This window comes from Ambystoma mexicanum, chromosome 2p, assembly GCF_040938575.1.
Source record: "Ambystoma mexicanum isolate Mex_15411 chromosome 2p, UKY_AmexF1_1, whole genome shotgun sequence".
Taxonomy (NCBI): domain Eukaryota; kingdom Metazoa; phylum Chordata; class Amphibia; order Caudata; family Ambystomatidae; genus Ambystoma; species Ambystoma mexicanum.
In genome coordinates this window covers 154,864,140-154,881,616 of record NC_090923.1, presented here as the reverse complement: position 1 = coordinate 154,881,616, position 17,477 = coordinate 154,864,140, and positions in this window count along the sequence as shown.

The following is a 17,477-nucleotide window of genomic DNA, read 5'->3' as shown; positions in this document are numbered from 1 at the left end:
AAAAAAAAAACAAGGGAAGAGATATGGGCTAAAGGAGACTGAACCTTACTGGAACCTCACGAAAAAAGAATTTAACATATGTTGTCATGTGTGAAAGAGCTTCAGAGGAAGGAAAAAAAGAGTACAGTTTCTTCCATTGAGACACAAAGGCATAAAAAGAATGCTTCTGCAGCAAAAAGGGCTGGGTGTATGAAGAAACCACTTGCTAGGAGTGATGCCGTGGGTGAAAATAAATATCCCGCTCACAAGAGCTTTCCCACTCCTAATGTTAAAAAATGTTATCGTGTGGAAGCATTTCTCATTTTTCCAATAGTGTAGAATGCCCAGGCCATAAGGAGACGTGCTGGAGATGTAGCAGAAGAGGGCATTTTTCTAGCTACTAACATAATTTTCAACAGAGAGGTGTCCGAGAGATTTCTGATCTGCGAGAGTGTGAGATGCTAGAAGATTATCACTCAGAAGAAGAAGTGGGCAAATGCTGGTCAGTGAGTGAGGTGGGTCCTACAAGAGGAGTAGACAGGAAGACTCATGGTGTGATTGTAGTTAATAGTGTTGGAGTGCATAGGTTGATTGATGTTAAGCTAATAAGTAACCGAGTCCCAGTGGGCACGGCTTAGGCCATGGACAGCTGCCACATCCTTCGGCCTTGTGTACTGTCCTCTTGGCAAAAATAAGGCAAACAGACCGGACCCTTATCAGGGCCGTAGTCAGTGTTCTTGTTCTTATAGCACCAATGATTACAAAAGATTGAAACTCACATCCCATACCTAGTAAGTAAACAAAACCGTGATAAACCGCTTCCACTGAACGTTCTTGTGATGTCCTTTTTTGTTGTGAGCACCTCGGAATCCCGCTGGCATCGTACTGGATTGCCCTGTTAAGGCAAAAGAGTTCTGCCCCAAACGGATGCCCCAGTCCACCCAAAACTCTCCAAGTAGCCCTTTCCTCTCCCCACCTGTACCCTAATGTCACACCAACCATTACCGCCCACTAAATCTCGTTTTGAGCACTTTTCTTTTTCAGCTTCCTGCAGCATTACTGCGGGAATCGCTCGCATCGAGGCACAAAGATGGCCTCACTACTGCAATGCACCAAGGGAGATATATAACTTGTTTGGGGCGGGGGCAGCTCCTTTTTTGTCAAATTGTTTAAAAACTATTGGGCAGTTTTACTGAAAACTAACAAAACAGCACAAGTGGGAGGATGGATAGCTCAGGAGCAACACGTTTGTCTTGGAAGCAAGACAGCACAGAGCAACATAGATTCAAATCCCGAACACGCGTTTAGAAACCACTCATTTGCATTAAATAAAAGAACAATTATAACGAGTACACTTTGCACACAAGTTGTTTCTTATTTGGTACAAATCCAGCAAGTGGTTTTCACACCACTAGTGTTAAATGGAATCGCCATTTTCTCTACGGGAAAATGAATGGTGCTACGCTGAAAACAGCATTTTTTGTTATCTTAGTAACTTTTAAACCGTTGAAGGAATTTTCACAAAAAATGTCCATTTCAGACGCTCCAGTGGATGAATCTTTTGGGAGCATTTCATCCAAATCCATACAGTGGTGAAAGTTGAGGCATTTGTGGCTGAGGGATGCTATTTTGAGTGAGATTTTGTCTTTTGTGGTGAGCCAGTTGTGGGCTCTCCTTTATGTCAGATATATGGGCTTTTTTAGGGATGCTCAGTGCTGCTCTGAGAGCATTGTTCTTTTAAATGTGTGAGTAATGATGCACGACCGTGGTGTTGCCTGTGACAGCTCAGGGGCAATGCGCTCACCTTTGAAGCAAGATGACAGGGAGCAACACAGGTTGGATCCAAGGGTCCGTGCTTAGAAACTTCTGGGTATTAAGCACGTTATAAACAACCAATTGCAATTACAAAACGTCAATGCAAATAGGTGTTATCGGAACTGTAGGGCAGTGTAATAGTTAATGCTTCAATCATTACCATAGTTTAATTCACCTAGGTTGCTTGAATGGCTTTCTTAATGGTCACTTCCGCCTGAAATGGCATGGTTTAGCAGCTTCTGGATATCACTCTCATTAATTATAGTACATTACATAGATTTCACTCATGATGTTCTAAGAATTGTTGAAACGTTTGTTAAACTATCTGTCCATACCAATTTTGTTATGGTCCTGAGCGAGTTCCTTTTCTTTTAACAGTTCTGTGCATACAAGCTAAATCCTCTGATAAACTTTTTTATTATAAAACATATGTTGAGTACCATTAATTTGGTTAAATAAAATTGCTGTTATTAAAGTGCATAGAGAGAGTAGGAATACGACCTGAAGTGCCATAAAATAATGTGTTACTTATTGTTAATAAAACATACTTTACACATTTCGAGGCTTTCAAAAAACATTTTCTTACAACAAAACAAGGGTCCGAGCAGAAATGGATGAAAAGTGATGGTTCGAACTCCTTATTACTAGTTTGGTGCATTAGGTGGTGCTACCTTTAAGCAGAATCTATTGCATAGGAAGAAATGGCATATGAGGAGGGACACAAGCCCTTTAGGTGTTGTTCGGTTATTTTCCCACTCGTTGACTGCCCATGGGCATGCTAATCCCTATGGCCATTCCCACCCAGTTCCTGCCACTCCCCACACAAAACACCTTCTCGTGCACTTACCCCATCTGCCCTCTTCCTTGCTGCACTTGCACGTTCTGAATACTCACAAGGCATAGTTGTCAGCTTATGCCCCTTTAGAACATGCATAAGGATGGGATTACAACAGAATATTCTGAGTCCAATTAACCAGACAAACCCAAGAATATGGTAAATTCTGTTTTATCAACATGTATCTAAAACAGGGAGGTTAGAACCAACATCGACAGACATATGCTCAGTCTCTTAATGATCTCCACACAAAATATAGTTCTTATAATCAATAATGAGTCAGAGTGAACTCATACTACGTGGCAATAGTGAAAAACCTATCAAGGGTCGGGATTGGTAAAGGAAAACATCTAGATATATACTTCTATAGGAGTTAGGAATGTTATTGATTGTCTGATATCAGGTGGACAACTTATGCCTACCTCTGAAATCATGTCATTTCAGAAACATAAGATACATAGTTTCCCATTGGTCTACAAACTATAAGGTTCTTCATTACACAGGCTAATACAATAGGAATATTTGGTGTATTTAGCAGCATGTGAGCCCAGACCCAGGTGCAGGGACATGAAGCTACCTCACCACCCAATTAGCCTAGCATCTCTCATCACCCATGCCTCCTGCCATTAAATTGTCTTTGTACTTGGCTTTGCAGAGTATTCTCATCTTTGAGAATGCACAGGAGTGTGGGAACTCACTATCGTGCCAGGAACTCCAAGTACAAACTCTATTTTCATCCTTAGCTCACGTGACAGGAGACCACGATCTGGTCCATTTTGCAACTTCTAAATGACTTAAAACTTGGCATCCTTTGTGTTCTTGCTTTCACCTTAATGTGAGAAGGTTAATCCACTGCACACTCGTTCTTCGTCAGAGTAGATAGCTGACCTCCATTTCTAGGATCTTGACTTTAGGCCAGGCAGCTTCGCCATGCAGCTCCATGAGCCTGCTTTTCTGCTGCAACACAACTTTCCATTCTCCCTTCATGGTTTCTGGCTTACTTAATTCATGATACCAATGTCCAGTTTCTACATGCATTCTATTCACTACTCATAGCTAGCTTCTATGATGACTTAATCTACCTTGCGTTTCAGCGTCTGTACATTTATTGAACGTTCGTTTTCTGCAGCACTTCGTGCACGTGTAATCTTCTTCTTTTACACTTGAGGGTTCACCCGATCCCTTACTTCGTCATTAGCCCTCTAGGATCCATACATCATTTTCAGCCAATAGCCCAGGACGTCTTGCACACCTTCTTATGATGTAATTAATTCATTTTCTTTGCTCTTTTTCATATTCCTTCTAGGGAGTTACTCCTGTAGGTTGTCATCACTTCGAGGATACATTTGATAGGGCTCTCAAAAGATATCTCCTTCCAAATACTTGTAGCGGTACTGGCATGATGGCTAGTGTCAGACACCGCACAGTCACAGGTCTCCAATACAGGGGAGGTAGGGGGGGCGGGATATCCTGCAAATGTATGCAGCTGCACCTCTACAGTAGGTTTGTCCTTTTATCTTTTTCCTCCCACTGCTCTTAAATATTTTTTGTAATGTGTTTCACTCCTTTGTTCCCTCCCTTTGCCCTGTGGGCGCTGTGACACAGTATTTTACTTGCTGTATAAGCACCTAACAAGCAAAAAATAAATAAAAATAAACTTTATGAGCTCGCTTTATTCAAGCCTTACCATCAAACTGTGCACTCAAAGTGCCTGCTAGTGCTTTTTTAAAGCACTCTTGTGAGAATGAATGACTTATTTAAAGTTGTAAACGTGCTACTGGTGTAATAAACATGTCTTAACAAGGTCTTCCTTCAGACCTTTGATTTAGAAGCACTGTCCGTGTCCTTCACTGAAGTCCTGTTAAAAACAAGCATTGGTAAAGTCAACAGTTTTTGTGTATTTGTCAGGCACTGCTATTAGATGCCCATGTACTCGCACCATTTTGCACCTGCTCCCATCAATGGTCCCCTAATACCACTATGGCAGTGCCTGGCAAGTGCCGTGCCCATGCCTACACAATGCTTGTATTATTTATAGCTGATGTTTATAGTGCACATTGTGAACACAGTCACTTGGCTTATTTGGGACTGGGACATTTTTACGATAGAAGGGCACTAAGCATGAAGCTGCCCCTGCCCCACTCCACTGCCTTTCAGAGTCACTAGTCTGTCAGTAAATGGGTCCTCTCCCTGTCGGCCAATATTCCTCTGTTTATAAGATTCATAATAAAATATGCCTGCTGCAGACAGCGGCGTCGATGCACTGAGCCAGGAGCAATGCTGCAGCGTGTTCCTGGGCCTGTTCTATGACCCAGAGCCTGACCTAATTCCCAGATTTGCTTGTGCTGTGTCCTGCCTCTAAGTCTCTCAGAACCCTCACATGACATTCCAGGGTTATAATTGCAAAGCAGCTGTCAGACTTAAGACCTGCTCCGACCTCTCCCTCCCCGGCCCTTCGGCAGCTTGCCAGCAGAAGGGCTCCTGTGTGTCAGCTTGTAGTTCATACCATGCTCCTCCAAGAGGGGATTTGAATGTTTGAAGTTCTTGACACTTCCTATACTTTCCGAAGAATTCTAAATGGAGCCGAACCAGCAACCCGACCCATGACATCAGTTTCTGTCACGTCTTGCAAGACGCTTGTCATACAATAAGGACACGGTCATGCAATTCCCTTGCCGTCGAGCCGCCCCCACTCCCCCTATTTTTAGTTTTGTATATTAGATGGTGCTTGAAGCCAACACTATTGTATTGGAGAGCAGAGAGGCAAGGTATGGGATGTAAGGAGGGACACTTGCTGTCTATCTGTCACCATCCCAATCCCATTGACCATTCCCCCCATTACTTGCCCCTCCTTGTACAGAGCACCGCATCCTTAGGTTGCTTTGAGCTATCTGTGCCATACAGCAATTTGACACTTTGTAGTGTATAGGGATTGCCAGTGTTATTTCTTAGAAATCCCTGAGGGTTAATGTCTACACTTGATTTATAAACTGTATGTGTGTCCTGTCATCTGTTTCTTGCACCGAGGTCCTGTTAAAAAGAAGCATTGGCAAAGCCAACAGAGTTGGCTCGTGTACAGGTGTTCAACACTCCTTTACCAGGCACCTCTTTGTTGCTTATGCCCAGGTACTTACACCATGTTTTAGCTGTTGCCATCTCATGACCAGGCACTACCATTATGGCAATGCCTGGCAAACGTCTGTCCCATACCTCCAAAATAGCCAAAATATCCCAGCTCTCCCTGAATATGAATCGCTCTGACTGGCTGTAAATCTAAAGCATAGTGGTTTACTGTCTCTAGCACTAGGCCTGGGTGAACATGTTCAGGAATAACTCAAACCACCCGAATTTCTTGTGGTTCGATATTCCATGAAATGTCGATCTTCTTCTGTGATTCATCAGGAAAGTTTCGGGGCAACCCCAGGGGTCAAAGGTTAGTGCCCCCTGAGGGAGGGCAGGGTGCTATTCTGTTTGCAGTTAAAGCATACCCCTTCTTTTCACATTAGGGTGTGATGGTCTGCCTACTCCTTAGAGCTAAGAGATAGTAAAATAATGTGTATGAGCCTGTGTCCATCTGTCTTCACGCAGCACTGTGGGGGGGGGGCACTGCTATTGAGATGAGTCACTTTATTTATGTAAGCACTTGTTGGAGAGAAACCATATGCCCTAATAAAAAGGTACATTCAAACGGTATCTGCTAGGTCTGACTACTAAGTGACGTCCCCACGCTGAAAAAAAGAAATCAGGACTTTGCAGATGTGTGTGCAGTGTCTTTTTGCTTTGCATTCTGATACTTTTAGTGTTCACTGTCCTTGGTGACAGCAGGACTAAAGGAAAGATGCAAGGAGGGTGTGGCCTCAGTGGCCATTGGTGAGAGGAATGGAGCACGAATGTCCGGTAGCTCCCATCCTATTTTCGATGGCGTTGGAACTGTTAGCAAGATATCGGAGGAGAGATATGAGAGAGGCAGGTATATTAGTGGGAGGGGTAAAGCACAATGTCTCCCTTTGTGCGGATGACTTGTTATTATATGTGTTTAACCCGTGGGAGAATATACAGATAGTATTGGAGATGCAGGGTCATTTTCCCACGTTGTCAGGTGGTCACATTAATAAGGAAAAGTCACTACTATTCCCATTAGGGGGGCTATGCAAGCGGGATATTGCTACCCTCCCAGATTGGGGGATGCGGTGAGAAGGGGAATCATTCAGGTAACTAGGCATTCAAATGTTTCATGATATTGAAGAGGCTTTTGTATACTATACTGGTAGGGCATTGTCGGGAATTGGGGAAGCGGTTCCATTTTGGAAAACATTATCTCTGTCCTTGCGTGTTCCGAGGCCTACGGGCGTGTAGCGCTCTATAAAAATGAGCGCTTTATATATTAAATTAATTGGAAGGGTGGCACTATGCAAAATGGTTGTACTTCCATGGTTGTGATATTTCTTTACTAACATCTCATATAGTATAAAGAAGAACTCTTTAAAAGGAATTGGGGAGGTATTATGCAACACCGCCATGGCCATACTTGGAGGGGGGGTGTGATTTACCAGAGTATGAATATTATGTCATGGCGGCTCAATTTAAATTGGGACTTGTTTGGAATGACGTACGGGAAATGTTGGATGGATTGCTCGGTGATCTACTGAAGTATCGATAGGAGATTGATCTGCTATGGGGCATGATAGGAAGGAAAGGCAGCACTAACGTGTTTCAGGTGGTGAGTGAGGGTGGTTTGAAGAAGCTGTTGGCTAAATTACATGTTAAAGGGTTATATTGTAAGGATTTACCATGAGGTGTGGACCAGGAAATTCAATCAGCAATGAGAGGGGTGGGTTTAGCCAAACTTGGGTACAAAGATTGCATGACACTGAGGAACTTATTCGAGGATGGGAGATTGATGCCCTTTGAACAATGGAGTAACCTGTATAGGATGTCGAAAGGGCACTTCCTGATTTACCTGTAAATGGTCAAAAGATTAGCCATAATGTGGGAGAGTTGAGCACTAGTCAGGTGATGCAGATGTTAGTCACAGGGAGAAGGTGGGGGCAGGATTTCCAGATTATATAAGGCAATACAGGGAGAATACCCCCTGAAGACCTAGTAATTAAGGAAAAATGGGAAAGGGACATGTGTTCTCAGATCTCGGAAGAGGAATGGGTCAAAATTTGGGAACAAGTCCAAAAGGTATCAATAAATGCAAGGTTTCACCTGTCAACGAACAGAACAATCTCACAGAGAACAGCAGACAGTACTGGAGATAAAATAAAATGACCTCACACATGTATCCTTCCATGAGTAGAAATGGAGCCTCAGCACTATATTATCTCTCCGTCCATCTACCTCTTCCCAGTACTTACTCTTATGTTTTCCGGAAGTTGACCTAGATGTTGGATTCAGAGGAAGTGGCGATGACAGGAAGGGGAAAGACAGAGCGAACCAAAATGGTGGATGTCTCCTTCCAGTGATCAGAGCCCTCCTGCCTATTTTAGTGCTGCCCTCTTCCCGTCTGACTAAAAACAAAGGCCCTTTGGAGTTGCAGCCTCCTGCTGTGAGGTTACTCCTTTTGAATGGGTGTGCTCCTTCTGACCAGAATACACATCACCTTACACAGCAGAGCTGACTCACAGGAGCTGTCACATGTGCGATATTGATTGGGATGTGGCAGCTATGTTCATAAATAACACCATGCACTATGCCTAAACTCAGGTATAGCTTTATTTTATAGTTTACCCTGCCACCAGCATGGTTACATATGAGCATCAAAATTATGGCATAGGTGGCATATATTAAATGCTGCCCATGCGCAGCAGAGACTTAGCTCTCGCTGCAGGGTTGCCAGTTATAAGGTCGAAAACAAAAGGATTGAATGCCTTTTGATCGACTAAGGACTGAAAAAAAGGGTCGAATTCTTTTTTTTTTGGGGGGGAGGGTTCCCCCACAACCCCCCGTTTTCTTTATTAAAAACATTTTTACCAACTGAAAAAAAAAAAAAATATTCGACCCTTTTTTTTCCATCCTTTGTCGATCAAAAGGTCATTCAATCCTTTATTTTCGATCATTTTACTGGACACCTCGCTGCAGCTGTCGTGTGGGCACCTTGTGACCTTTGAACCACGACTGGAGCAGGCACTGTGGATCAGGCTAATGACGCAGTAGGGCACAAGCACACTATGCTTTTGGCATGGAGATGGCAACAAAGGGGAATCTGTTTAGCAGATAGCCCTTTGGGCAATGGGATTACCCACATCATTTTGCCAGATGGCAATTCCTCATAGGTGCACCCTATGCCTCCTTTAATATTTTACAGTGACTGTGGCTGTATGTTTTAGGGACGGTAAATCTAGGCCGTACAGATTACCTTATGGTTGTCTGCAACGAGGATACTAGGGGTGAGACGTCTGACACTGTGCCCCTTTCTTCTAGCACGCATCAAGGGGAGGGCACGTTAAAAACAGCTAAAATACACTCGTTTTGGTGAACATTACAATGCTGGCACCCCCCTCAGTCACCATACTATTGGCTTCTGCCACTACCGTCCTTGAAACATGTAAAGGTGTGTTCCCAGTTTTGGGTGAAATCGCCACACATATAGGAGCTCATTTGCACCAGGGCAGAATTTGGCGGCTGGGAGTCATTACATGTACACATACATGTAGGTTGCTCCCCGCCAACAATTTCTGTTTATTTGCACAGCGGAGTACAAAGGTGCATGCTAAAACGTAGCATACATGCATTTGCGCGACCTTTTGTCCTGCACATTTGCACTCCGACATCAAATGAGTAAAGGCTGCATAGCATGCTCGCATGGCAGGCAGCATTTAATTGTATTTGTAAACGCTGTCAACTATGCGAGCATAGTCAGCTGCATTTAATTGATCAGGCAGGGTCAGAGAATAGCTATCATGACAGGGAGAGCTGAATCTCCCTGTCATGATAACTATTCTCTGACCCTGCCTGGTGGGCGCCAATTATTGTGTTCTCAATTAGGAGCTAATTTAGAGCCCCTCACGGTTGAATTGTACTGTGGATCTATTTGGGGGGTGATGGTCTAAGTCCCTGGCCCTCGGAAAAGGCATCCCATTCTTTTAGTTCTTGGATGGGGGCTGAGTTAATTAGGGGGCGCTAACCTTCCGTTCATACTTCCCAGAAGTGTGCTGCGTGCAGGGTGGATATTTCTTTGCTCTAATTCCAGCTGGAGGTTGGAACAGTTGGGGAAATGGGCTGCCCTTATCGCTCAGTGTTCTTGCACCTGCTCCCACTGCTTTCAGGTGATGGTGCTGCCTCAGGGCTAGCTGTCATTTATACATTATGAAACTACTCTGTATTCTCCTGCGTCCAGTCTCTGGCCTGTCACTGCATGGTCCGCAGGTCGTGTGTTGGGTTTAGCACGACAATGGTGGCGTGCTCAAGTCTACTTATCTTCTCTGCTGGCTGGATCAAACCAGTGTTAACTTTTCAGGAGTGCAGTGAGCTCCTGCTTAGGGCGTTTGGTCTCATCTATATTACCTCCTGGTGTCTGCAGTCACTGTTTGCAGTTCATCCTTCACTGTAGACAGATGTTCTTATGCTGCCAGGCAGGGGGCAGGAGTATGCAAATACTGCCTTTGGATGAGCAGTACCAGGGCAAATTCTATGCGGGGTGGCATGTTTTTGGCTGGCTTCACACAATTGGGTTGCTCATCCCGAAGAGGACACTCCTATAGGGAATTGCATTGGAACTGCTCTCCTCCTTCAATCGTGAAGATTTTGATTATGTAGCGTTTCTGGCATCTTCAGTCACTATTTCACCAGACTGTCTCTGCATTGTAATCAATCCTTGTTTCTTTATGCTTGGAGGGTCCAGCGTGCAGTGTTCTTGTCTCGACCCATACATTATTTTTGCAGTGCGGCCTGCATAAGTGGCCCCGCCCTTCTGGCCACTCTGCACTGGTTTCTATCATATTAGGAAGATTGTGGCTATTTATAGTATACTTATGCTAAATGGCTCATCATCGCTGGCCAATAGTACTTTTACCCCACAGGTAATGTACTGTGCTTTAAATTCGGGAATGTGTCTTCCTACCTGGGTAGGGCAAGATGTTCATATGCGTCTCAGGGGACAGCTCTTGCCAGGTGCTACTTAGCCTTTATCTCTGTGTGAGTGCTCATGTCTCTATATTTATACTTCACCTCTGTCCCCCACATAGTCACTCAGGCCTCCACGCTCCTGTCTCAACCCTCTTCCAGCATTAGGGAACTTTTCAATCTTTCTCTCTCCAGTATCCATCTGATTCACTGATCCTGTGAGAGAAGAGAACCACCATCTCCATTTTAGGGCTCTGGAGGTTCGCAGTACTAGTCATGTGTCTCTCTCTCTCAGGTATACTTCCCGATTCCCTGCTCCTAAGGAACAGGGATGTAGCACCTTCCCTTAGGGGGGTTGGTTATCACAGTACTAATCGTTTCTCTCTCTCTCTCTCTCTCTCTCTGATATCCTTCTTGTTCCCTGATCCTAAGGTTGAGGGATCTGGAATCTTCACCTGGAGCAGTGGACTATCAAGGTACCGTTCAGTTAACAGGTGTCATTGGGTGTCACATCTTTTTAAGGACTGGCAGCAGCAGCTCCTGCACTTCTCAGCACGGTAACCTCATGAGGAAGTCTTCCTATGGGGAGTGAAAGACCCTACATTTGTGCCTTACTATTGACCTTTGTATTATTTTAATTGGGATTAGGACAGTCAGAGAGCACAAATGAGTTTAAGGAATGAGTCTTCCATTTTGATTTTATGGACAATGACATCAGAAGGCACAGGTCACTTGTCTCAAGGACAGGTATTGGGTCTCTTGTAATTTCCTGTGGCCTTTTACCAATAGAAGAGCGGTTCTTTGATTCACTTTTGGACCCTGTTGGGAGAGCAGTCGTTTCCAAAGCACTCTTCCAGAGGTAAAAGCAGGTGTTCCAAGGCACAGGAAAACTCTTGTCTCTCTGCACATCGTCAGGGCACATTGGGAGTGACTTTGCTGAGGACCAAGGCCAACCACTCCGCTAGCAAATATCCCTAGTCTGGGAATGCAGAGATTGAAATGACTAACCTTGCCATAGAGCCTCTTGCAGAGGGACTCACATCATCCAGAGGGCTAAAGCAGTCAGATAACCATTTTTCATCAGTTGAACCACTACGATCCACGTTCGAACTGTGTTTGCTGATTTTGAACCTCCAGGACCCACAGTGCTTGCCTTGGCACTCACCTTCAACCTTTGAATGATAATGATAATGATTTTTATTTATATAGCGCCTTAAGCCAAAGCGCTTTACAGAGAACATATTTACATACATTTATCATCCCAACCGAAGTTGGTACTCATTTATCGGCCCCGGCAGGATGAAAGGCTGAGTTGGCTTTGCTGGGATTTGCACCTGCGACCTGCAGAACACACATCGATCTCAGCAGCGAGCGCTCAACCCGCTGAGCTATCTTAGCGGCCTGCTGGCCTGTAGCTGCTGTTGCTGCATCATCGAACCGGCTCTAAGCTGCAGCACCCCAGTAGGGCTTTGTCACTTGTCCGTCTCCAACACCAGTGCACCATGCAAACGACTTCAAATCACAGTGTCATCAATACAAGCATCAAACCAATAGGAATTTGCATTGAAACCACTGGATCATGGCCTCACTCATCAACCCGAGCCAGCAGTGCACATTGTTTTGAACAGTGCTCGATAGTCGAACTGCTCATGATGATCCACTTACATCCATCACACAAAGAGGCCTTCAATACGCACAGAGCACTGCTCGAACTGACTTGACGCCCACTCGCCATCTGGGATCAGTGTGACTTGCCCCACACAAACCCAGTTCAACCTGCAATACTTGCATCTTGAACCTGGTTCGACCCCTTGTCAACTGCCTAAGAACTGGAATCAAGTACTATTGAGGGCCTATAACCACTTGGTCCGTTTCTGAAATGAATCCTTTGAGTGACATTACTACAATTCTTGCCTTTTTCCGCCCCGCTAAAGTATCCAGAGTGCCAATATACTTTTGTACTGCATTTTCTGTCTTCAGCTATAGCTTTTTTTTTTATAGTATGCTTAATAGTTGTTTTATTTTTTTATTTTTTTTTATTAAAGTGTGTATTTTTATAGAACCTTGATTGGACATTCTTTTAGTTTGGAACTGCTTTCTAGTGCTCCTTCCTATTGCTCTTTTGGTTGCTACTGTCTTACATGCACACCCCTCTGGAGAGTGTAACCTTCCCTCAGCCCACGTTACCACAAAAGGCAAGGGAGGCACATCTCTTGCCTTTGCCTGTTTTACCTTTATGATTGGGATCACTGCTAGTTTGTGGAAGTGTGAGGCCTGAGTAGGCAATTTAGCTACTACTCGTTCTTGAACTCCTGCATTTTTCCACACTGGGCCTCCTCTCTCACTTATTTACATATTGTTTCCTTCATGGGGTTTTTGACCGGCTTCTGTACTGGTATGATCTGCTGGTTTTGGCCTATTTCATAGAATAAGTATTGGGACGAGGAAGAAGGATTTGGAGGTAATGCATAATGACCTGTAACAAAGCCCTCCACCTGTCTCATGTGGTAGGGAGAGAGTGGGGGGGGGATTCCCAGGGTGTGTGTGCCTCTACTGAATACGTGATGCTGGTCTTGAGGGTGGCATTCGTGAGTATCTCCTGGCCTACCACAAAATGTTGCAAACATTTTGCAGGGGCTCGTCGGAAGGGCCAGGAATCTGCCCCGGCCTCTTTTAGGCAAACCCCCAGCTGGTGTAGCGTGCCCAGTGGCGCAACAGGCCCCAAAAGACATATCCCACAAGGATTCATCTAGCCAACCTGCCAAGATGAAAGTATCTAGAGCCTCACTGGGTAGCCGGCTCCTCCATGACCAGTCTTCCTTGCACTGCCTTCTGGCCTACCGTGCCCTTAGGGACTGTAACTGTAACCCCTACAGCCCCCCTACCTCCTGCACTTACCTAGAGCCACGCTGCCCTGGCTGCACTTACTCAGAGCCATGCTGCCCTGATTGCACTTGACTTTTTCCTCTTCCCCTTCTCCTTCCCCTTGCACTTCTGTTGCACTTGCACAATCAGACTGACACAAGGCCTAGTATGATTGTTTGGATTGTCCTCCCTATGTCTTCCCTCCTTTGTCTTGTGGGGCCTACAAACACTTGTGTACAGGTGTGTTATAAATGCCATATCATATCATAACATTTTATGAGAAACAGGAGACATATGATTCAGTGTTCTGAAAATACGCACCAAGAAACTTGTTTTTTTCTGATTCTCATAGGCGGCCAGCAATGCTTGGTACATGCGCAAAGCACGGAGCTCCATGGCTTTCAACACACATTCTTCAGTGTCAAAGTAAGATTCAAGATGGCAGCTGGCCATCAGCAGGACCCGGGCCCTATTTGCATGCAGATTCACAAAAGCAGCAGGAAAGACATTCAATTACCGCTGACCCATCCCGTTCTGGTCTGAAAATAATAAACACCTGTGCCCGGTTAAGCAAGGAAGGTCTCCTAAAGGTAGTTCCAACATGCTATATAATCCAGGAGCTCCATAGTAGTATTGTATGGGTTTGAAAGTGAACCAGCCTGTTGCTGGAAGCTGGAGAAACACTGAGAAGGAGGTGGTTGCAGATGAGGAGAAAGGGTGCTGGAGAGAGGTGGGCAGAGGTCGGGAGGTGGATGTGATGAAGAACAAGGCAGTGGTGAGAAAGAACATGAGTGAGGGGGAGGTGTAGAATAATAAGATGGTCTGGGCATGGCTGGCAGCAAGAAAGATGATTGCAATTGAATGAGCTCCAGCTTCTCTGGTAGTGACAGACCCCCGCTCTGCCCCAGAGCATATGGAAAGATGTGATGCCCCATGTGTAGAGGGGGCAACATGGACGTGGACCCGAGGAGCGCATGGGATGGAGCTGAGGCCCAGTCATCAAAGCATTGGAGACACACAAAGGAGCCGTGAGGGGGCCACGTGGAGCGTGCAGTGCACCAATAGAGAGGGGCTGGCGCAGCCGTGGGAGGAGGCGCTGCAACTTTAGGGTCTCCTGGAGGAAGACAGAGTGGCATGGCTCAATGTCCTAGATCCGGACGGATGTGACGGCTTCCCCACATTTGCCTTTGCCGGGCTTGCGACAGGGTGAAATTGCTGCTGAGCCAGGAGACGGTGCCCCAGGTTGCTGTGACAGACTGGGCTGGAGATGCTGAGAGACTGCCTTGAGTGGGTCTGGGGTAGAGGTGGGCCCCCACTCTGGAGATGTTCCTTCTCACCCTAGAAGAGATCGAGGGGGAGCCAGTGCAGAGGATGCTCAAGGCACAGCTTTCGAAAGGGACCTCGCTGGCCTCGGGAGGGCTGCAAGAGAGCACAGTAAGATGAAACTGTCTGTGCTGTGGTGGGCCGGTAAAGAATCAGAGGGCACCTGCAGGCATTTGGACTAGGTGCCGAAGAGCCCTTTGAGGATTTAGTGCCCCTCAAGCAGGAGTCTACAATTATAAGTTCCTTTCGATGGTGGAACACCCCTCATTTCCATGTTCTCCCAGCACTAATAGGAGCTTTGAGAGCCGGTGATACCAGGTGGTACCAGGAGTCCTCATTGCCAGTCAGAGAGAATTGAACAGCTGATGCAGTAGAAGGAGCGTGGCTCTCTATATGTCTCCACATAAGGCCTTGGGAAAGGTCAGGCTATAACTTCCCTCTGGTCCCCTTCAAGAACACAGGTGGAGAGGAAAGGAGACAACAGGTACGACACCAGCAGTGCCGGAACGCGGCCCAGCAGGCATGGAGCCCCTCACTAGCCTCCTTGAGTGCATGGCATTGCTGAAAGAAGAAATATCCCTGACAGTAAAGCATGATATTTCATGGAAAAGGAGGACATAAAGAATTCCTTGTCTGCACTCTCCAATGACCTGAAACAGAGGACATCCATACCCTACAGGAGGAGGTCATACACTTACAGGGAGAGCTGGCTGGAGCGAAACAGGGAATGGAAGAGCTGGTCACCACCATGGAGTATTGAGAGAACAGATATACAGGAGAGAAAACCTCAGAATCAGGGGGCTGGAGGAAAACACCAAAGGTGCGGACATGAGAGTATGGGTCCTTTGTGTCTTTGAAGAGACTTTCTAGGAGATAGCCGCTGAAAACATCACCCTGGAACATGCACACAGGGTTGGCCCTTTGTGGAGAGTTCCTTGCGGTCATCCAAAAGACATAGGGCCTCATTATAACATAGGCGCTCCCGTAATGAAGGGTGCCGGTACGGGACCGGCACCCTTCATTACGGGATGCCCTATTACGAGGTTCCCTTTGCGGAACCCGCTAAGGACGCCTGGTAACGGCCCGTTATTAGCTCCCTCCGCATTCCCATTGAGCCCTATGGGGGCTCAAATGGGGATGGGATCCTTCAAAGAGGAATTACCGGGTCCTTCAAAGTCGGAATGACCCGGTTATTCCTCACTGAAGGTACCCGGTACTGGGACCCGGTATGGAGGCAGCCATGCCCTAATTAAGGGCAAGGCTGCCTCTGTGCTCGTAATGAGGCCCATAATCAGGAAATTCCATGCATACACAGTCAAAGAGAAGATCCTAAGGGCCTCAAAGTCAACAGGAGACATCTCTTACCACAATCAAAATCTCCTCGTATACCAAGACCTGGATAAATTTACCCTCCAGAAAAGGAAACCATTCTGCCCGATATCGGCGAAACTACAGCAGGAGCAGATTATAGGTGGACTTTCCCATTCTATTTGCTCTTCTCCGGGGAAGGGAAGCAATGGCAGTGCATGTCCATTAAAAGCTTGTGCATTACGCTGGGCCAATTCCGTGAAGAAGACAACAACCGAAGGTGGAAGATGGTGCAAAATAATGGACAGAGATGACTGAGGGGGCTGATTCCCAACTTAAAAGTAATGAGAGGGTCTCTTCATCTAGTATGCTAACTAGGGTCCCATGTGGCTGATGATGGGACTGTTAGGTGGTCGGGCAGGGAGAGAAGGTCATGACCGGGGGGTTGTACGGCTGGCTCATTCATGGGAGCGTGACTTCCCTCCGATAGAAGGGTAACGGACATGACCGCTGTTGCATGCATGTTCACCTCACTCAAATGTTTTGTTATATGTGCTATTAGGTTAGAGTTATGTTTGAAGCACAGGATAGCCAAGTGTACCCTGATTCTCACAAGAACTTGTGATAGGTGTTGGAGGTAGGATACCCGGATTTGGAGGGGAGTTCCCATAGTGTGTTGGACGGATGGTGGTTGCTTTGGAGGGGCCTCAGGGGTCAACTGTTATGGGGGATTGGAAATAATATGCATGGCACACAATGTAAGGGACCTTAATTCACCCAGAAAGAGGACCATCGTGTTTCATAGGCTGAAACGTCAACCTAGAGAGGTAGCTTTACCACAAGAAACTCAGTTGAAGGAAAATGATACATGTAGGCTCTGGACATGCTTGTACCCACAACAATTCTCCTTCTCTTGCAGTCTGAAGGAAAGGGACTGGATATCTTAGTGAATGGAAGGGTTCACCTCCAAGTGGATAAAACCATGGCTTATAAATACCTGTTTTTAACAGGGCTACTGGGAGGAGTACAAGTGTCATGCCTCGGGCATGTCACCACCGCAGCCCACAGAAACCTACCTGGTGATTATATCCGTGCTGGTGTCTGCTGCATGGAGGGGGCACTGGTCAAGGCAACAGGTATCGACTCAGGCTACAGCCCAACAGCAGGAACACATCTGGCGATCCCGTTATGGGTGCTGCCATGTTGGGGACATTACGCATGCGTGGTAGCTTGGCACTGGCCTCCCGCACATGTGCAGTTCAGAAAGCAATGCTTGTTGCCCCGG